A 23,296-nucleotide genomic window follows, 5' to 3' on the forward strand; every position below is an offset into this window, starting at 1 on the left:
TTGGTTTCTATTTTCTCCTACGAAAATGAGCTCTGATTTTTATTTATTTACTCCAATAGAAATATTTTTCCCTCCATTTAATTCTGGCTTAAGTAAGTAAGAAAGGAAGCAAGATAGATACACACACAATCTTTTCCCCCTAGGAGGTGAAAAAAGGGCTAATTAGCCTAATTCCTACATTCTGCTGAGGCAGATGGATCCTTGTGAACTCCTGTTTGCGTTGCCAGGAGGAGAGGAAATCGTCTTTGAAGCAGAGCTTGGCATATTAGATCAAATCTTCTTCTGACTTTCAGAGCATCTGCAGCATCTTTGAATCATATGTTTTAAAATGAAGACTTGTCTGTTTATCAGTCAACACCAATCAGTAGCAATTGCCTTTCTTCAACATATTGCCTTCTCTTTGATCTTTTCCTAATAGGGTAGGAATGGTGGTGCTGGTGATCTCAATTTGCATGTTTCTAAATATGCTAAGTTAAACAACAATGACAACTAATAATGAGCTGGCAGGTCATACAATTCAGGTCAATAAAAGTTATTTTTTAATCATTGAATATCCTTTCTTTAATTCATATTCTGCACTATGGGATATGTGGAATTGAGGGAATGGGATCTGTGTTACAGCATAATGGTTTAGAGCTGGACTCAATCAAACAAAATTAGAATTTCTAAGTGTGAATTCCCCTCTTTTCTCAAAGAAGGGGAGGAGAGAGTTAGTTGAAGTCTAAAAAGCTTCAAAAAGGCAACATTTTACTCTTAAAGCCAGTCATAGCATAGAGAAAAAGAGAGAGGTCTGCTGTGTTAGGGTTCAGAATCAATCTTTCTTTCTTTCTTTCTTTCTTTCTTTCTTTCTTTCTTTCTTTCTTTCTTTCTTTCTTTCTTTCTTTCTTTCTTTCTTTCTTTCTTCCTTCCTTCCTTCCTTCCTTCCTTCCTGATCCACTTATATGCATATATATATATATATATATATATATATATATATATATATATATATATATATATATTCTATCTTCTGACATGTATATATTTATCTCTCCATTTTTCTCAGCTTGAAAGTTATTCTGGATTGATGAATGACATGCCAGAAAGCATCAAACTGGAAATATGGTTTCCCATTGCTCAGATGGAGTTGTTATAAAACTGGACCTTATCAGGATATATTCTGGTGGAGCTTTACTCAAAGTAAGTGAATTACCTTACATTTCTCTGTCTCTGTGTTTCTTCTTTTGCCAATGATTTATCAGCACTACTGTCCTTTCTATCTTTCAGATAGTGAGAAAAATTCTTCCTTCAAACATGGGTGGGTCTATTGTGATCCAAAACTTTATCCAGTTCCATAACTCCCTAGTAGGTGTTTGACCCTTCCACCCTCCCATCTGAATCCATAAAATGTGATCTTATAAACATTGTTAGGCTAAGATACCTATCAGGTGTTTTGCATTTGATTAATATTTTGCAATCTGTTCTGGGTTAGTGTAAGTGCTTAATTAATTTAATCTAAATCAAAACAATGCAGACATTATTGTGAGTCATTTCCAGTTTAGTATCACCCACCACACTCCCAATCATTCCCTTATTCTAAATTGGAGCATACACACTCACTCCTTGATTCAGCTACCAAAATATAGTTTGATGTTTATTCTTTAAACATTGGCAAACATTAAAAAAAGTGTCAAAACAGGCCAAAGCCCAAGCAACAAGAGAGAGAGACATGAACAGCAGGCTACAATTTAGATTGTTTTCTATACCTCTCTGTATGAAAATGCACATAATTTTCCAGAGCCATTGGAAACAATATTGTGGATAATTAGATGAACAGTCCCAAAGGGGGTGTCTTTTTATTTCTCTGGCCTTTTCTTTTATGTACAAAATTCTAACTGAAGAGATAATGGAAAAGAGGACAACTGGTGATCCCTGCTCTATCCAGAACTTCAGGGACTGGAATGCTGGAGCCAACCAGACTTTGGGGAAAACTATATTCTCACTTTCCTGACAGTCTGCTATGAGCAGAGGAAAACAGAAGGGGGAAAAAAGGAGTAGTGGTGGAGGGGGCCTCAAAAAACGTAAGAAATATAAACGGTTACAAATCTTAATTCATTACTTGACTGTACCTTGGTTCATTACTTGTTTCAGCTTTATCCACTGTAGGCAGATGATATGTTTCCCACAGAATAGAAGAGGGTAGTAGTGAGAAAATGCCTCTCCTAAAGTTAGTGAATAATTGCATTAAGTCAACTTCTAACCTGAAGTACCTCCAGACTTTCTGAACTTCAGTTCCCAGCATTCCAAGCTGGTTGTGAAATCTGTGTATTGAACTGTGATACACCTGGAGGTTAACAACTTCAGGAACATTGTTCTGGTTCACTTTTAACAACTTGCCCATTCTGCACTGCAACTTCATTAAGTTGTTAAAAAATATGTATGGTCTACAGTAATATTTTAACTAGAAGAGAGCTTGAGTTCTTTGCAAAAAGATAAATAATGTCCCTGTAATAGCCATTCAAATATACTGTTTTGTGGGGGGATGCATTTGTCCTGAAGGCAGATGGCAATGTCTTCTAGAACAGCTGTGGGCCATCACTTTTCTGCACAGAATTCCAGACGCTGTTGACAAGTTGTATGTAAATCATGCTGACAATTTTTTCAGCCTCTTCTCTGCTGAGATTGAGGTGCTCAATTTGTAAAACTGGTCATATATAGGAGATAGTATAATCCAGAAACACACTTTTTTGTGGTCAATGAATATATGACAATACAAAGGGAGCTATGATTTGACATTGATCTCTTTGAAGAAAAGTATTTGTTTTAATGACACACAAGATTATGTTTCCCCAGACTAGACAAAATGTAAAAATATTGGTATGACTACTACTACTACTACTACAACTACTACTACTATTACTATGACTTCATCTTTCTCTTGGAAACACTGACAGATATTTTCCTGACCTTGTATGTTAAAATTACTTTTATCTCAAGGATGTGATATATAACACAAAGATTATGCATTTATTACTGAATAAATGTCAAATATTTCACTTTGCAAAACTTCTTTAAAGCATTTGCATAGTGAAAGGTGGATTTACAACCTGTATCAGCCACAAACCTTTCTCCTTCTAGTTTTGACAAGGCAGGACATTTAGATAATGTTGAAAAGTGGAGATTCCAGAAGTGATCCTTTCTTTAATTAACTTGTCTCCTGAAGTCAAAAAGAAAAGGCATTTAACAGAAGATTATATAGCATCATATGTTTAACCTTAGATAATATCAAGCTTCAAGGACAAAGATTTTAAGGGATTGCTGTAGAACTGAAGACCAACAGAGGAATAGCTACAACATTAATGTTTACATCTCTAAAGAACTTTGAATGCAGAGGCCATTGTCATTAAATGGCCTAGGAATATTCTGACTAAAATATATAGAGGTGTTCTAGGGAAATAGATTGTCATATCACTACTGTAATTCCATTTATGGTGCAAGACTTTTTTTAAAGGTTGTCTACTAATAGTGCTTGGCAAATTAGTACCTAGAACTTTGTTACCTTAGAGACCTCTATTCATAAGTCCAATTCTGCAGAGAGGAATCACATGTTGAAAAAATACCTGGAACCTTTTTCATTTCCTGTGGTGAACAATTATGTGCCCTGTAAATCAAGGCTCCCTAGCTCCCAGGCTGCAGCCTGGTACCAGTCCATGGCCCATTCAGAACCAGGCCAGGCAAGCTTCTGTGGAACCATCCCCTCTTCTCCCACCACCACCACCGCTGGTCTGCAAAGCTGGAAAGGTAGGGGACCACTGCTGTAAATAATATAACAAACTATTGAAATCAACATCATCATTATCATATAAAACCTGGGACAGAGCTTGACACAGATCCCAAAACCAAAAATAGGAAGAGACAGGAGATAAATCCCAACTTTTACTTTTTTGGTAAAGTGGAATTTGTAAGAACCGCACATATGTTTGTGTATATAAAGAGAGGGAGGAGAGAAGCTGGGTCTGGATTTCACTTGGTTTTAGTGAAATAGTATTATTTCAAAACCATTTGTAGAAATATTTTCCCATACAGTATGTGCTGACACTAGACATGTACAACGTCTTATCCATTGTCTTGTTTTCCAATTAAGACAGAGAAACCTGCAGACATTAAATGACCATCAAAGTGAATATATGAAAGGAAATGTGCAGGGAGTTCTCACTTAATGGCATCCTTGTTTAGGGTTAGGGTTTTCAGAGGAATAAACTCACATTGGATAATCATGCTTTCATGGCATTTTGGAAAGCCAGCAGAGAAAAGGTCATCTGGACAATAGCTGATAATTTACTTCCTTGATCTTGAGATATGACATTCTTTTTAGTGAAGGGACATATAAAGAATCCATACCTGATCTACTATTGATTGAGTAGATACTACAAGAAATAGATGTTTGCAGAAAGCCAGTGCCTGGCCCTTGAAGGGGTTTAAGGTGATGATCAACATCTTGAATTGAACCCAAAACAAATTGAACAGGTCTCAGAGTAGTTGTGTTATATGCAGTGGTGGGATTCGGGCAGTTTGTACCACTTTGACAGAACCGGTAGCTAATTTTTTGTTGCTCAGGCCCAGAGTGGACTTCTGGAAGCAGCATCCACACAGAGAACTGGTTGTTCACATATTTCAATCCCACCACTGGTTATATGGGGAAATTATGATGTATCAGTCTATTTAAGCCATCAGAATATTGATCAGCTGCAAATTCTGAGAGCTTCCCATTCCAGAAGAGTTCATAACTAGTGTAAAAGAGCATTGTGAATGTTTTCCTGACTATAACTGGTATCTGCTCATCACATTCATCATTAATTAGCTGATTTTTGTTTAACACTCCCCCCCAAAAAAAACCACTATTTCTCTTTGCACACTGATTTTTTTCCTTTAAAATTCCCATTTAAGATATACAGAAAATCATTTTGATCTGCTTATGCTGTCAGATAATTATATCTAAAATATTAACCAGATTGAGCATTCAGAAATTGCTGTCCTCAACTTTTCTAGTTACACACAAAGAGCTAATTGTAAAATTTGAGGCAAAATTAAAGACCTTTGTTGTAGGACTTTATTAATCTATTTATAAATTGTTGCAAATTTTGGAAACAGAAAAAATAATTATATCCTGGAGATGTACACCCCTGGGTGGCTCCTTCAAGTGTTGTATTATTATATTTTGCCCTGGAAATAAATCCAGTCTGCAGCTATAATGAAGCTATACATTAATTATGTTCAGTTGAGCTCCAGGTGTCATCAGCAAGAAATCAGAATATGTGTTACCACATAGAACTATCAACAGTCGTGGGATTCGGCCAGTTCACACCACTTTGGCAGAATCGTTAGCTAATTTTTTCTTGCCCAGGCCCAGAATGGAAGCGGCATCCACACAGAGATCTGGTTCTTCACATATTTGAATCCCACCACTGACTACCACCAATTGTTATGTTTTCATTGACAGCCAGCCAGCCAATCGAATAGTAAGTATCCCAATTTATGACAATACTAAAAGCAAATGGTTCTTTAGGACTGGACTTTTGAACCATCAATTCAGCAATAATTGAGTAAAACTCTAAAACCATGTGTTCTCTGTGTGAATGGCAAACTGATAGATCCTTAAATGAAGGACAGATGATGAAGACATTTCAAACAAAGCAGGCTTCCAAATTCAGTTAAAATGATTTATGCAGAAAGTAGCATCCTGCTAACACCTGGGAAGAACTTTCCAAGTTAATTTCTCTCCATTATTTTGTTCTTATCAGGATAACAGAAACTTAATCAAGATTGATAGATGTAAATGAGCAAATATGTAAGATTAAGAAAGCAAAAAACCCACCCCATAATACAACCAATAATATGATACATTATTATAATCTGGAATGCCAGGATTTTTTTCAGTATTTTTTATTTTTTGTCGGTAAAATGGATGGAGAGCAACAGACTTCAACAGAACCCTAACAATATTGAGTGGCTTTTGGTTGTGGGACCAACCGGTTCCAGGATTTTGCCATCTTTGGTGATGGATGGAATAGCACTACCCCACTTAAACTCAGTACATCATGTTTTAATTCTTCCCAGTTGCTTGAGTTCAAATATGTATATACACTGAGCTTCAGAAATGAGCAAGGTTTTAATATCAATTATAAACAAAGGTAGGTTACAAATTATGATACCATAGGTTCTTATTTCATTATCATCACATTACATTGTACTTACTTCTCAGACATCAAAAGGTTTTGGATATCTCTCCAGATGAAGCCCATTACACTATGTAATATACTTGAAAAGTAGCAATATTGATTCAGCATTATTTAATCAAGCATACAAAGAGCAATTGCAAAGATATGTAAAGGATTCAGTTCATAGAAGGAAGGATTGGGGAGTCTTAGAAGGAGAAATCCAGTGTAGCAAAGATTCCTTATTTTCCTTTATATATATATTTAAATTAGTTGGGTAAAATCTATGACATTTGTCCTCCCATATCTGTATGATATGCATGGATTTAATATTTAAAGGACTGTTTTTTTTCCAGATGATCCTTCTTTCAGGTTTGTGGTCAAGTACTGGGGCATTAGAGTAGTTGCCTCTTAGTAGCAGCTCATTTTTGGTGAATTTTTGTGAAATATATAATGCCTCCTAAATTATTTTAGCCTCTTTTCTTTCTGACCCACAGATGGCAGCACAAGGCTGTCCTTGTCTTAACTCAGAAGCAAGTGGTGATGAATGGGAGCAGATTGGATTGTACTTAAATGGGAGGTACTGGAGAATATCAGGGCTGAAGATAAAATAGAATCTGAGGTTCTCTTCTCCTGGTCCATGCTTGAATGACCCTATGATAGGGTTTGAATTTAACTCAAAGAAGGCTTTATGTTTAATCTTATTTTTTTCTTTAAACAGACTGTCATGTTATAGTTTCAGATCTGATTTGTTACGAATATAAGTAAACTAGTCAAGGAGGAGAAGCAGAAGGAGATATACCTTACATAATTAGCACTTGGCTAGGTTCAGTCATGTGGTTTAGTCAGGAAGGACCTTTCAGCATATCAAGGCAGCAGTGTGGGATGAACCCATACCTAATTGGTTCCCATGGCAGTGAAATCACATCTAAAGGGCATCTAAGTCAAGTGCTTTTGTGTGTAATGATTCAACACTGTCACTGTTTAATGGTCTGTGAGGAATACAGCAACAGCTGTTCACATTAGAAAAACAATTTAGGGGATGACTAGAAAAATGCACATTCTTGTCCTTGATATTTATATTTATTGGATGTTCATGAATTGATGATTTATACATATATTTCTTCTGAGTTATCCACTTTACATACAACTCAGGGAAGTGTATACAAATAGCATCAGAAACAGCCTGATTATACTATCTGCTTCTATTAACTTCAGGGCTTCTAATCCATGTTCAAATACTCTCTAATAGGAAGGACTTCTTAATTAGTTTCACTAAAGTTTCACTAAAGTTTCACTAAAAAAAGGCTCTATGTGCAGAAATGTAGTCAAGACTCAGGATTGGGTTGAGTAGCTAACAGAAATGTAAATAACTAGCCCAATCTTTGTTTAAAAAAACAATACTTTGGAATTCAAGTTGATAAGCCAAGAAACTTTTTTATAATCTCCATCATTTTAAGTCAATATATTTCCAGAAATCAGCCTATTGCCTATTATTTTCTATTTCATATTTCATTTAAATCAATATATTTTCCCATAAATTTGGCTCTCCCATCTTTGGAAAGGACATTTTCTAATAGCAGAGTGCTCAAATAGACTGGCACATCAAAAAAGAAAAGAAAAAGAAAAAAAGTGAGCCTATACGTGTGTAAGAGAGAAAAAGAAAGCGAGAAGGCAAATCATGCTGAGTGACTTCCATTACTAATCAGGATGGATAACTCTGAGAAAATTAGTTTGTTTATTTAGTAGATTATATTAAAAACAGGAATTGTAATCTATTTAGTCTGAAACTTAATTTTGAGATCTTGTCCGTGCACACAAATTGAAGCTGATCATTTAGTTTATTTTCTATCTGATTATGTTTTTAAGGCAGAAGTAATGTTTCACATTGTGCAAGGTGTGCTCCATTTTTAATTGTATACCACTGTGGAAGATGAAAATATAGCCCCCTACTCATAGAGTAAGATAAGGCTTGGAACAAGATAAGATAGGCCCCACAGTAATGATTTAAAACAATGCTTTAACTCAAACTGTTTCACAATATAGACAAATTATTTGTAATTTGCTAAGCTGTTGCAATATGAGATTGCAAAGTAGATAGTTTTGAATATATATTTAGAACACGAGCATTGTAAGCCGCCCTGAGTCTTTGGAGAAGGGCGGGATATAAATGGGATTAAAATAAAAAAAAATTGTAACCATGGGAAAAGAGGAACTGAAAGATGAAGATTTCAGATGTACACGGGTGTATGTGAAAACTGCTGGTCAGCACAAAAGAACAAGCAACTGATTTTGCAAGATAATGATTATCTGTGGGTGGTCGTTAGAATAAAGGCATAAAAATGATAGCTCCGGACTAGCTCGGGGACATTGGCCTATAGGTATCCTTTGGAGTGCTATGTCAGTGGACCTCATTGCAATGGGTTATTAATGTAAGTGATGTTGTGCTTGCTATGTTTTAAATGATTAGCAAAATAAACCTCTGAAACTTAAAGTAAGAATTATTGTTTTGTGTTGCTGTCTCTTGTCATTTTCATTGGGTTTTTCCATGACACCACCAATATTTTGTGCACTGAGTATAGCTAGACTTCATTTGCTTTATGCTGAAGTATTCACACAAATACATTTACACCCTCAAACAGACATAGTTTTACAGATACCAGCACTGTATGGTGCTAGTAATGAAACTCCCCATCCTAACTAATTAACCCTACCCTATGCCACCATCTAAATTTACATTGGGTTGTTGAGAAGAAGGTAAAAGTAACAAAGGAGGTGTATGATAAAACACACATTAGCCAACAAAGCCAATATTCTCACAGAATTTGAAAGCTCAACAGTCATTTAATTTTATTTATTATTTATTATTATTTTTATTTCTTTGTAAGTAACTCTAGGTAATAAACATGCATAATATTCCTTCCACTATTTTCTCACATCAGTCCTGTGAGGTAGGTTGATCTGAAAGAAAGTTACTAGATCAAAGTCACTTACATATCTAAGATGGGACTAGAACTCCTTATTTCTACATGAGTACCTTAACTATCAAACTGCCCCCCCCCCCCTCTCTCTCTCTCTCTCTCTCTCTCTCTCTCTCTCTCTCTCTCTCTCTCTCTCTCTCTTTTAATGGTATGGATTAGACTAATTGCTTGTGAAGATTTATGCCAAATTCTTAGTATAAGCCCCAGAGATTTGTATTGCCAGTCAAGGTTTTTGGTTGTTGTTGTTAATTTAATCTGAACAAAAGTGCCAGGTTAATGCATTTGTTTCAGTTGAAAATGAATGAATAGTAGTTAAGCAGTGTCTTTGTTATTTTTTTCTATATAATGATCACTCCAAAAAATGTTGGATAAGGTTTGACATTAACACTAAACTAGATCTTGACAAACATCCAAAAACTAGATGAAAGGAATCAACTGTGCTGAGAAAGATGAGGTAGTCTTTGTTTTAGATTAATCCTTGTTTAACTCAAAAGAAAAATAGTTTCAGTCTTCTGCTGGAAGTTGTTACATATCCACAAAAGATTGGTGTGAGTTACCTTGCATTTCTAGAGACCTAGCATTAATTATATAATTATAAAAAAATATTTCACACACATTCTCTGCTTGTGTCAAACTTTGTTCTGTGTTAAGTCTTTGAGCTCAGGGCTGCAAAAATCCAAATGAACATCTGTATGGTCATCCATACATGATCTGTGGAACAAATGAAGCTCCCTGTTTTATTCTTCTGTTGTGGAAGGAAAATTCTCCCCTTTCCTTCTCTCCTCAATTAATTTACACCGTCATTATATTTCCTGCCCCTAAATAGTGAGAAATATTGCTTCCAATTTTTAAGAGCAAGGGTCAGAAGAGGCTCTGATCTTGCAAAATAAAATGGCTCAAGAGATTTCTACCAGGGTTGTCAAACTTGCTGCGTCACATGATGTGTCGCGATATATCGTGACTTTTTTCATCTTGCTGGAGCTGGGGTGGATACAGCTTCTGTGTGACGCATCTGGCCTGTGGGCCTGCAGTTTGACACCCTGATTTATATGGTCCTTCTGATTACTCATTTCTTTTCCCAAGAGAAGTAGACCCTTCAATTGAACCAACAATTCAATTTTATAAAAAATTAAAGAATAACATGGAAGTTAGTATTAGTTATATATCTAAATTCCCCAAGATGGCGGACGTGTTGGGCTGAGCTCCGCGAGCTCCAGTTGTTGGGCGTCCCTTGGGAGCCCCCCAGGGGTCCTTCTGAGCCCCTGGGTAGGGGATTTGGACTATTAATTTCAGAGGCAAAGAATGAGGTAGCTTGCTGTTCGTTTTCTCCCGTCTGTGAGTGGCTGTTTCCATCTGCTCCGTCTGCTACTTCGCCCGCTGTTTCCATCTGCTTCGTTTGTGCTGCCGCTGTGTTTGCTGTGTTTGGTCTCGGCCTGCCGGTTTCTACAGCCTCGGCGTCTCCGGGCTGCTTTGCCTCGACGTTTCCGGGCTGCCTTGGGCTGCTCCTGACGGGTTGTAGCTGGTGGTGACGCCGTTCTCTGCTGTTTCGGGCAGCAGCGCTGTTGCTTCTGGCCGGCTCTTGGCGGTTTTCGGCGTCTCTGAGGTTCCAGCTGATCGGCGGCGGCCTCGGAGTTCCAGCTGATCGGTGCCTCCATTTTGGCGCTTCCGTGTTGGCGGCGATGTCAGCGGCGGCCTCGGAGTTCCAGCTGGTCGGCGCCTCTATTTTGGCCCTTCTGTGTTGGCGGCGATGTCAGCGGCGGCGGCGGCGGGGATCTCTCTGTTGGACCTGCCTCGGGCCGCTTTCGGCGGCTGCGGCGTCTTCGGGCCGTTTCGACGGCGGAGGGGACGACCGCTGGTCAGCTTGGTGGCAGGGATGTCCCTGGTATTGTTTTTCGCGCCGCTGCCGGCGGCGGAGGTGGCGACGGTGACGGCGTCCTCGGGCTGCCTTAGGCAGTGGAGAGGTCGACCGCGGCGACGACGGCGGTGCTGCTGCTTCGTTTGCCTTGTTCCGGCCTTCGACGGTGATGGCGACGACGGCGTTTTCGGGACTTGCTGGCCCGTTCCATCGGCAGCGATATGGCGGTGGTCGGTGCTTTTCCATCTGGTCTGCGATGGCCGTAGCAGCTCCGGTGGACTGCCAATTACTAACTTTCCATCTGCCTCCCTATTCCCCTTTGGACTGGGACGGACCTGGGTGCAAGCCGCAGTGGGAGAGCGGCCTGTTTTCACATCGGCACTCCCATAGAGGTGGGAGCTCTATGGGTTATGCCCCACCCAGGGTGTACATTCTGGACCATCCCCCTGGCTCAGACTCTCGACCTGTCGTGGGAGGACGGGTTGGGGTCTGCCCCCGGGAGCATCCAACCGGGTGGCAGTAGGTTGGTCGATGGCCCGAATGTTTCACTTCCTTCCTTTAGAACCTCCTACTGGACTTTTCCATTATGGGACTGCCTTATCTGGACTTGTTGGACTTATGTATAGATACTCCAGCACGGACTTGCTCGCCCTCAGGGGTGCCCCCCTCTCCTGGGTGCGTCCCGCCTTTTTTGCCACTCCCAGTCTCAATGAAGGGCCCAATTATTGGGACCCTGAGAGATGGCCGGGTAAGGTCAGGGGCTCTCGATCCAAATTTAATAGGAGGCCCCTGGTTACTTTTTTAGTTAAATTTTTTAGGGGGTTAGGGAGAGGGGCGGGGGGTAATGGTTGTTTGACTATGGGGGGTGGCCATACAACCACGGTGCAGGCCAGGCCTGGGTCTGACTGCGTTCGGGGGGAGCGGGGAGTGGTTACATCTGGGGCTCAGGAGCGGGTCGTGGGATTGCCGATTCCCACGACACTGGGGTATGGCAGCAGGCGTATGGACAGAGGGCCGTATCGTTACCGGGAGGGCCGTCCCCGCTGTTTACAAGCGGTGAGGCGCTCCGACCCTCTGTTTCTTCCCCGAGGTGCCGGGAGCGAGGATGCGCAGCCTCCTGAGCTCCGGCTGGTGTACCTGAATGCCAGGTCCGTGGTTAATAAGGCTCCCCTTGTGCGGGATCTGGTGGAGGGTGAGCATGCGGACCTGGCTTGTATTACCGAAACCTGGTTGGGCCCAGAGGGTGGGGTCCCTTTGGTTGATCTTTGCCCACCAGGTTTCCGAGCGTTACACCGGCCCCGGGCTCAAGGTAGGGGCGGGGGAGTGGCGGTAGTTATCAGGGAGACCTTATGTCCGCGGGAGACCACCGTCCCTCAGATAGTCGGGTGTGAGTCTCTCTTTTTGAGGTTTGGTTCGGGGGCGCAGTTGGGCTTGCTGCTGGTGTACATTTCGCCTAGTCACACAGCGGCAGCCCTGCCTGAGCTACTCGATGTCCTCTCCGGTTTGGTGATTGAGTTCCCCAAACTTTTAGTTTTGGGTGACTTCAATCTACCATCCCTGGGAGGGTCATCTGAGTTGGCTCGGGAGTTCATGGCTTCCATGACGGCCATGGACCTGACGCAGGTAATTTCTGAACCAACTCATGAGGGAGGCCACACCCTGGACCTAGTTTTTTTATCTGGACGATGGTTGGATGATCTTGGTGGGGGCTCTCCATTCATTATGCCCCTGTCATGGACGGATCATCACCTCCTGCGGCTGGTCTTCCGTTTTACCACCCCCCGCCGTGGGGATACGGAACCAATTAGATGGTACCGCCCCAGGCGCTTAATGGACCCCGATGGGTTCCAGGCAGCGCTGGGATCCCCACCTGCTTCCGTTGCTCACAACTCGGCGGATGCCTTAGTGGAAGCCTGGGAAAGGGCGGCCACTGAGGCACTGGACCGAGTTGTACCCTTGCGGCCCCTGACCCGGTGCAGATCCCAACGAGCTCCATGGTTCTCCGCGGAGCTCCGGGAGATGAAGCGTCGGAAACGGGGCCTAGAGAGCTGCTGGAGGTCCAGCCGATCCGAATCTGACCGATTGCGGTTAAGAACCTATATTAGGTCTTATCTCGCTGCGATGAGGGTGGCGAGGTGTAATTACTTCTCCACCCTCATCGCGTCCGCAGATAATCGCCCGGCCGCCCTGTTTAGGGTGACTCGCTCACTTCTTAATCAGGAGGTGAGGGGGGATCCCTTACAGGGTCGTGCCGAGGAGTTTGGTCAGCATCTGTCGGACAAAATCGCTCGGATTCGGACCGGTTTGGACTCCAGCTGGGCAGAGTCTGACGATCAGGACACGGGCGGTCTTGTCAATGTTATCTGGGAGGAGTTTGATTCTGTGACCCCTGATGAAGTGGACAGGATTATGGGGAGGCTGAGCTCCACCACATGTTTATTGGATCCGTGCCCTTCCTGGCTGGTTTATGCAGCTAGGGAGAGGACACGAGGCTGGTTCCAGGCGGTGATATCTGCTTCTTTGAGTGAGGGTAATTTCCCCACCGTCTTGAAGGAGGCGGTGGTGAGACCCCTCCTCAAGAAGCCTGCCTTGGACCCAGCTGTGTTGAACAACTTTCGTCCAGTCTCCAACCTTCGCTTTCTTGCGAAGGTTGTTGAGAGTGTGGTGGCGCATCAGCTCCCTCTGGTCCTGGATGAAGCGGATTATCTGGACCCGTACCAATCGGGTTTCAGGCCCGGGTACAGCACGGAGACGGCATTGGTCGCTCTGGTGAATGATCTCTGGAGGGCTCGGGATAGGGGATGTTCCTCTGTCCTAGTCCTATTAGACCTCTCAGCGGCTTTCGATACCATCGACCATGGTATCCTGCTGCGGCGTCTCAGGGGATTGGGAGTGGGAGGCACAGTTCTTCGGTGGTTCTCCTCCTATCTCCTGGGACGTTCGCAGTCGGTGTTGGCAGGGGGGCAGAGATCGGCCCCTAGGTCTCTCGTTTGTGGAGTTCCTCAGGGGTCGGTTCTCTCGCCTCTCCTGTTCAACATCTACATGAAACCGCTGGGTGAGATCATTCGTGGTTTTGGAGTTGGGTATCATCAATATGCTGATGATACCCAACTTTTTATTTCTACCCCAAACCACCCCAGTGATGCCCTCGCTGTGATGTCCCGTTGCCTGGAGGCGGTTCGGGTCTGGATGGGGAGGAACAGACTTCAACTCAACCCGGACAAGACTGAGTGGCTGTACATTCCGGCATCCCGGGACATTCAAAATGTTCCATCCCTTTCTATGGGGGGTGAGCTGTTGCCCCCCGTGGATAGGGCTCGCAACTTGGGAGTCCTCCTAGATTCACTACTTACCTTGGAAGATCATGTAGCAGCTGTGACTAGGGGGGCTTTCGCCCAGGTTCGCCTGGTGCGCCAGTTGCGGCCCTATCTGGACCGGGATGCCCTGTGTACGGTCACTCATGCGCTCGTGACCTCTCGCCTTGACTACTGTAATGCTCTCTACATGGGGCTTCCCTTGAAGACCACTCGGAGGCTCCAACTGGTACAGAATGCGGCCGCGAGAGTTGTCTTGGGAGTTTCCCGGTACTCCCATGTTACACCTTTGCTCCGCGAGCTACATTGGTTACCAGTTGTCTTCCGGGTGAGGTTCAAGGTCTTAGTGATGGTTTTCAAGTCCCTACATGGCATGGGTCCGGAATACCTCGGGGACCACCTGCTGCCGGCGTCAACTCCCCTCCGCCCTGTGCGTTCCCACAGAGAGGGCCTCCTCAGGGTGCCGCCAGTCAGGGAATGCCGACTGGTGGCCCCCAGGGGAAGGGCCTTCTCTGTGGGCGCCCCGGCTTTGTGGAATCAACTGCCGGTGGAGCTCCGGATGGCACCGGATCTCAGCTCCTTCCGGCGCGGGTTAAAGACCCACCTGTTTGAACAAGCCGGCCTGGCCTGATGGGGAGTTAATTTGGGTTTTAAATATTTGTATATTTTATTGTTTTATCTTGGGCATTAATTTAATTCTATTTTAACTTTTGTAGTTTTGTACTTTTATCATATGCCCTGTTCACCGCCCTGAGTCCCTTGGGAGAAGGGCGGTATAAAAATTTAATAAAAACTAAAAACTAAACTAAAAAACTAAATTGCAGAATGAAGATTTAAAATAGTGATTGGTTGAGAATCAACAGTTTCAGCAATTAAGAAATGTAAAATATATTAATTATAATTTTAAAAATGAAATAAATTCATCAAAGAATGTCATTTTGTGTTTATTGTACCCCTCAAGAAAGTTTTAAAAGGGGATGAATTTCAGATTTTGTATGTTGGCATTGCAAGAAATTTTGAAGTTTTTTTAGCTCATATACTTTGGTCTTGTACAGCTGTGTTTTGGTTTCCAATCACTACATATGCCAATAAAATTTTAGGAAAACAATGTAATATTAAATTATATTCCTAAAATATGGAGTTTTGTCTTCTCATGAAGAACTTTAGCTCTATTAAGCCAAGGGCTTGGGAAACAAAATAACTGTATATAATTAGAAAAAAAATACTCTCCTGATTTTAAAGATTGGGTTCAGGATATGTGTTTGTATGTATTTTCAAAATGGCTAGATAATGCAATATGTTTCTAAGTGATCTAGAATTAGTGGTAAACCTAAAGATTAAATGAGCTTAATACCATAATCCATAGTTACTATATGTTTTTGTGTTAATTAGAGGATGTGTTTTTGAACATATTTACTTTATTTTAATCACAACAACAATAGTTTGTTTTTGTTTTGTTTTTTGCTTTCATGGGAGGTTTGATGCTGTAATTATGTTGCATTTCATCAAACTGTCAATTGTTGCTCATTTCTGTGCTAAGGTTGAACCTACACAAGGGCTACAATCAAGCTCCTCTTAAGAGTTTGAAGGCCCAATGTTCATTTAGGCAATTTCTTCCATGTTCTTCTTGCTATGTCAATTTATTTATGTTTTTCTCCATTGGATTTTGTACATTAAAGTCAAGAGTGTGCAATCAGGAATGCATGGGAAAACAAGAAATGACTGCTAGCATTCAAATGCATGGCCTTGAATAGGGTTTGTTTTTTCCCCCCATGTGAGACGCTCGGAGAAATTGCACTGTGTTCCCACCACCCCATAAAAATTCAATTTTTGGATAAGCTTCAAAATTTATTTCCTTGATGGAAGAGAGTTTGGAAAAATATGGGAAGTTCAGAAAAAGAAACAAGAGGAAATCAAGTAGCAGATGGTGGAAACCATAGCAGACCCTCTTTCCATTTTGCATTTCTGCTGCATTTTATAGCTGAAAAGCAGAAAGGATCTCATGTCACTTAAATTTGGCAAGCTGAGACCTATGGAGGTCTAGAAATCAACCTTGATTTCAGATGCCTGACTGAGAAACATCCCGTATTTATTAGAGTCAGCTATTTCTCAGAAGCATATTTCAAAATAATAATGGAAGCCCTCCCCCTGACTCCCTCCCAAGATAATCTCATCCAAACTGTGTCAGCACCAAAGGTCATTTAAAGCTGAAAAAGATTGGTATTAGAACATATGGCACAGTGCATTATGTAATCTCAGTATGATTTTAAACTTTCAGGGAAGTTTTTGTTGTTGTTGTTGTTGTTGTTTTTTGTTTTAATCAGTGCTTGCCATCAGTTTGGAGGAATGCCAAGGAAAGAAGCAGGAATGTCATATAATGGAAAATGGACAAGAATGCTAAAAGGGATGCACAAGTATGCACATTCAGTTTGGCTTTCCCCCCCCTCATATTGTGTTATTTTTAAACCCAAAGTTTCCTTCTTGGTGGTAAAAGCAAAGAGTTAGTGTGTCTCAGAGGATGCTATAACTTGTTGAATGGCTCTGGGTCAGTATATCTATCATGGCCCGCCTTATCTTGACCACCTGGGTCATAACAATATCTGTTCCTCTCACCCACAGTGAGGCCAGATATTATACATGCTTGATAAGAGCTGTGGTGGCACAATGGTTAGAATGCAGTATCGCAGGCTAATTTTGCCAACTGCCAGCAGTTCAATTCTCACCGGCTCAAGGTTGACTCAGCTTTCAATCCTTCCAAGGTCGATAAAATGAAGAACCAGATTGTTGGGGGCAATATATGCTGACTCTGTAAACCACTTAGAGAGAGCTATAAAGCACTGTGAAGCGGTATATAAGTCTAAGTGATATTGCTAAATGGTTGAGCTCTCTAGGGGAAGACAGCTTCTATATTATTGTTATTTCTTGCTGTAATTTCCTGTGACATGATAGTATTCATTTTAAGGCCATATACTGAGATTCACACTAGCATAAATTCTGTTTCTACACTAGTATAATTTCTGTTTCATTTTTATACCACTATCAAACATAGTATCCTTTACAGGTGGTCCTTATTTCATGACTGCCTCACAAAGCAACCTTTTGCGCTGACAGTGATGATAAAAAACATAAGTTTGCAACTGTCCTTGCACTTGCAACCTTTGCAGGCATGCAGAGCAAAGCAAAACTGAGATCAGAGCACAGTTGCTATTGTGTAGTGGGTTCTCGACCGCATGGCAATACGATGGACAAAGGGTTCAGCATAACAGCTCTTTATTGGCGGAAGTACTGAACAGAACAATAGGGGTTACCTGTGCCCCTTATATACCTGGCCAGATACGCTCATGGCCAATCCCTTTATCTGGTTTTCCCGCTGAGCGCTAGCCAGCCAATCCTGTCACAGTACAGCGCCACCTGTTGGTGTCAGTGAGATGCTGCTTGTGTTCATTCATCCCCATACATAACACCCCTTCCCCCATAATAACAAACAATAAACAATTTTTTCCTAACATATATTTCATTGGTGACGATTAGTCACATTGAGTCCTCCCTTATGACCTTACATAGTCCTCCAAATAGGCAGGTGGCCTATGAGTCCTGGATGACCATCTCAGGGGTTGCTCCCCATCTTGGACAGCCGCATCATAAGTTGGGACCTGGCTCTGGGGCTCAACGACCACATTGTCATGGTGGGCCAGCGCCTGTTGTTCCTGTTGTTGTTCAGCCCTGCCCAAACTCTCTGATATCAGTTCAGTGTCCACGAGATCCTCCTCCATCCCAGATTCCATTGTTCCTGGTTGGGTGGGCCAATCGACCTGTGACTTTTCAGGGACCCGTTTCCTGATCTGGTCTATATGTCGTCTGACCTGACGGCCCCCCTCCACCTCTTCAATGTAAGACAAAGGCCCCATTCTGTCAATCACCACCCCCTGAATCCACACATGTCCAGGCCCATAGTTCCTGACCCAAACCAGATTGCCGGTGTGTAGTTCCCTGGTGGGGATGGGTTGTTCCGTCTCTGCAGCCACTCTGTCAGGGTGGAGTCTGTCCAACTTAGTGATGAGCCGTTTGCCCCAACACAGCTCTGCAGAGCTCTTGCCAGTGGTTGTACACAGTGTAGTGTGTTGTGCAAGAAGGAATTGGGCCAACCTTTGGTGCCAGTCTCCACTGATGATGCATCTCAATGCGTCCTTGGTCATCCTCACCATACGTTCTGCTTGCCTGTTGGACGATGGGTGGAAGGGCGCAGAGGTGACGTGTCTAATCAAGTTGGCCCTTGTGAAACACTGGAAATCAGTAGATGTGAATTGTGGGCCATTATCCGAGACTATCACATCAGGCAGGCCATGCGTAGCAGAGTCCCCTGAGCACCTGGACCATCTTGGCTGTGGTCATGCTAATGACTGGTACTACCTCAAGCCATTTGGAGTAGCTGTCAACTACTACTAGGAAAATTTGACCCTGAAAAGGGCCAGCATAGTCAATGTGGACTCTAGACCACAGTTTGTGTGTCTCCTCCCACTTGTGTACCAGTACGTACAGCTGTTCTGGCCTTGACCTTTGGCACGTGTAACATCCCACGACCTGTTCCTCTATAGCCTTGTCAAGGCCCGGCTATCACAAGTAACTCCTGGCTAATGCCTTCATCCTGACTATGCTGGGGTGTCCCTCATGTAGCGACTGTAAGACCCTATCCCTGAGTTTCTCAGGAATGATGACCCTGCTACCCCACAATAGGCATCCCTTATGAGAAGACAGCTCATGTCTCCTCATGAAGAATGCCTGAAATTCTGGGCCTGGACTCTTTTCTTGCCACCCTGAGACTACCTATGCCTGTACCCTGCTCATAACCTTTTCAGCTTTGGTACCAGCAGCAATGTCCTTAGTGTGGAGTGGGCATTCTGGTAGATCCTGGATGGCCATTATCTGCTCATCAGGTGCCGGATTCGGTTCAACAGTGGCTACTGGTAACCTGCTTAATCCATCCGCATGGCCCATGTCCTTTCCTGGTTTGTGCACCAGTTTACATGTGTAAGCAGATAGGAATATGGACCACCTCAGCATCCTGGGTGATAGGATCTGTGGGGTTTGTCTGTCAGTCGTGAACAACCCCAAGAAAGGCTTATGGCCTCCTCAGGGTGCCTCCGGTCAGAGAGTGACAGCTGGTGGCCCCCAGGGGGAGGGCCTTCTCTGTGGGCGCTCCGGCTTTATGGAATCAGCTGCCGGTCGAGCTCGAGATGGCACCTGACCTTCGCTCCTTCCGACGCGGTCTGAAGACCCATCTATTTGAACAAGCCGGCCTGGCCTGATGGGGGATATGTTGGGGTTTTAATGGGGATTTTTATATTGTTATTGATTGTTTTAGCTGGGCTACTATTTAATTCTTTTTTAATTTTTGTATTTTGTATTTTTTATATGTGCCCTGTTCACCGCCCTGAGTCCTTCGGGAGAAGGGCGGTATATAAATATAATAAAATAAATAAATAAATAAATAAATAAATAAATAAATAAAATGCTGAATTCCCTCCCATATAAGTAGTCATGAAATTTTTTGACTCCCATCACTATTTGGGCGTAGTTCCTCTCTGCCCTTGACAGTGTTCGGGAGTAATAAGCAATGGGCCTCTGCTCCCCATTGCCCTCTATGTGACTTAGGACAGCACCCACCCCATAGGGGGATGCATCAAAAGCGATACAAATGGGTTTGTTTTCTATAAAATGTGTGACAGTTGAATTACAGGACAATAGGTCTTTTAGATTCCAGAAACTATGCTCATGGACCTTGGTCCAATTCCAATGAGGATTTTTTTTTGTCTAAGAGCCTGTGTAAAGGCTCAGCAATTGCTGCTTTGTGGGGCAAGAAAGCATGATAAAAATTTAGTAACCCCAGGAAAGCTTGCAATTCAGCTTTGTTTTGGGGGGTTGGGCCATCTTGATTGCTCTTACCTTGGAATCAGTGGGGTGAATTCCTTTGGCATTAATTCTGAACCCAAGGAATTCAGCGGATGCCACTCCAATGCTGCATTTGTCCTTTCTTAGTTTTAACCCTGCAAAGCAGAATCTACTTAAAACAGCCTGCAGCCTGTCAGCCAGGACCTCTTCAGAATCTCCAGCGATAAGGACATCATCAAAGTATGGGCATACTCCAGGTATGCCCTTCAGAGTTCTCTCCATCACCTCCTGAAATATTTCAGGAGCTACAGAGACACCAAACTGTAAACGGTTAACTCTGAAAGCCCCTCTGTGTCTAACAATTGTCTGAGTGTCTGCCGTCTCCCTAATAACAGGGAGTTGCTGATACGCCTGCACCAGATCGAGCTTGGCAAAAATGGTGCCGCCCTGGAGTGAGGAGAGGACGTGTCTTACCATCAGGACCGGGTAAGCGTGCGGGTTCAGGGCCCGGTTCACTGTAGCCTTATAATCCGCACAAATTCTAACCTCCCCATTCACTTTAAGTGGGGTGACTATTGGAGTCTCCCACTCTCCCCCTTCTACTGGTTCTACTAATTTGTCCAATTCGCTCTCAATCTTGTGCTTGAGAGTGAAGGGAACTCTTTGGGCCTTAATTCTCATGGGAAGGATATTAGGGTTCAACTTAAATTTTATGGGGCGCCCAGTGTATTTGCCAAGCTTGTTATCAAATACGTCTGCAAATGTTTTGCAGACAGATTCAAGGCTTTTGGACTGGGTGTTATGGATCCCAGAGATCCCTATCCCCAGAGCCCCAAACCAATTCAGCCCCACTAAACTGGTCCTCTGGCCCTCGGCTACCAGGACATCCAAGGGACCCTGGAAGTCTTTGAACCCCACTAACACGGTGGCCTCCCCCTTAACCTTAATAGGGGCATGCTGGAAATCAGATAACTGAATGCTGGTGGGTTTCAATTGAGCCCACCATTTGCTCCGGCCGCAAACTGCTTTAAATGTCTCATATGAAATTATGGAGACTGCGGACCTGTAGTCAAGTTCCATCTTGCAAGGTACACCTTGCAAACGGACCTCCAGTTTGATTTTTGGTGTGAGTAACTGGTGGATCTCTGTGTGAGACACGGTTCCCCTATTCTCAAAAAAATTGGAATAGGTGGGCTGAGGGGACTCAGTACCTTTAGGCCACACGTCCATCGATTGAAGCTCATACAGGCTGTCTCAAGTGCGATCTGGCAGATGGCTGCAATGTGTCCCGTCTTGCTGCAGGACCAACACTTTGCGGTTCGGAATTTGCAGGTTGCTCTCGGATGATTCCCTCCACAACTGGCACACTTTTGGACGGTTTCTCTGTAGGTACAATTGGTACATTTGGTCCATTTGTTGGCTGTTGTGGGTTTCCGTTGGCTTCCATTGTTGTCATACCACGTTTGATGTCTCCCTTGCTTTTGCTGTAATGCATCGATCTCAGCTTCCTCCAATGCGTCCCCGCTTCTGCCATTCGCAGCCTCTCCGAAATGAATGGAACCACCTGGGCTGCTGGGTCAGACTTGATGGGTCATGTTGACTGCCCCACTGGCGGCTTCGCTGGCCAAGATCTCATCCTGAGCATCTTGGAGTGTGATAGTTGGCCGGGCATATAGTCGCTGCTACAGCCATTTGTCCCGGAGCCCACACACCATGCGATCTCGCAGCCTTTCTTCTAGGTTGCTAAAATTGCACAGGTGAGTGGCTTCCCGCAGGTCTGCAATAAATTCGGAAGCCGACTCACCTGGCCGAAGGCACCGCTGGTCGAACTGACCTTGCCAAGCCAGTTCAGATATTCACGGCTTAAAATGGTTGTTCAGCTTCTCTACAATGTCTTTGTACAACACGGTCTCGATCGCCATCGGCGCGCACAGATTAACGGCCAGATCGCGGATCGCTGGGCCACTCAAACAGGTCAGAGCTGCAGCTTTTTGAACATTATTGGTGATGTGGTTAGCCCGCAGGAATGCTTCTACCTGGCCGAGGTGAGAAGCCCATCTCTCAGGGTGGCGGGTGTCAAACGGTGGAACCTGTCCGAATTTTGCCATGGTGTGTCCTGTTCCTCCTGTGCTGCCATCACGTGGCTGTTCTTGGGAAATTACCAATATGCTAATTGGGTCTACCAGTACCTTCCCCCTTTGTGATGTATTTCCTATCCTGCTCATGATGCTGTACTAGGATCCACCCCTTCTGGGTTGGACTTCCTCCTTCTCCTTGCTCCCTTGTGTTCCATCCTCCATTGTAACATCTGAACACAAGCCATGCGGACAGTAATCCTGTTACTGTCTTTTGACCTTAAAGCTCCGGCCAGATTCAACTGACCACACCTTCTCTGCTGTAACCACCTTCTACATGCAAATAAAGGTATTTCAGATGAACCAGGTGCTTTATGAGTTCACTGTCTGGAAAGGGCCGTTAAATGTGACTAAATTCACTTAAACAGACCAATAAGTGTCTCAACAAGGAATTATATTCACAATACAACGTGTTTGATCTAGAACACCTCCGTTTTGACCACAAGCGCTCACTTGGCCAGCCGTAGATAGTTTGGGGAAAGGTGCTTCTTTCCTCCAATCCTTAGTGACTTCAGATCCTCAGGAGAAACAGGATCCCACCCTAGTCACCACTATTGTGTAGTAGGTTCTCGACTGCATGGCAATATGATGGACAAAGGGTTCAGCATAACAGCTTTTTATTGGTGGAAGTACTGAACAGAACAATAGGGGTTACCTGTGCCCCTTATATACCTGGCCAGGTACATTTATGGCCAATCCCTTTATCTGGTTTTCCCGCCAAGCGCTAGCCAGCCAATCCTGTCACAGTACAGCGCCACTTGTTGGTGTCAGTGAGCCGCTGCTTGTGTTCATTCATCCCCATACATAACAGTTGCAGTTTTGCTTAGTGACTGCTAAGCTTATGCACTGGTTGCTGGTCCCAATTGTGGTCACTAAGTGAGGACTAAATTAGGGACAGCGAACCTATGGTCTTTTAGCTGCTTTTGGA

General features: G+C 43.4%; 1 long non-coding RNA gene across 2 annotated transcripts in view; it reads right to left on the reverse strand.

The window, feature by feature from the left end:
• The window catches only part of LOC310637536, a 36,742-nt gene extending 35,833 nt beyond the window's left edge, over positions 1-909 (reverse strand). For both annotated transcript variants that reach the window (XR_014491941.1, XR_014491942.1), the window contains exon 1: positions 179-909. This is a non-coding gene — a long non-coding RNA (uncharacterized lncRNA). The remainder of the gene's footprint in view (positions 1-178) is intronic.
• Between the last annotated feature and the right edge of the window lie 22,387 nt (positions 910-23,296).

This window comes from Vipera ursinii, assembly GCF_947247035.1.
Source record: "Vipera ursinii genome assembly, chromosome: 3".
Taxonomy (NCBI): Eukaryota; Metazoa; Chordata; class Lepidosauria; order Squamata; family Viperidae; genus Vipera; species Vipera ursinii.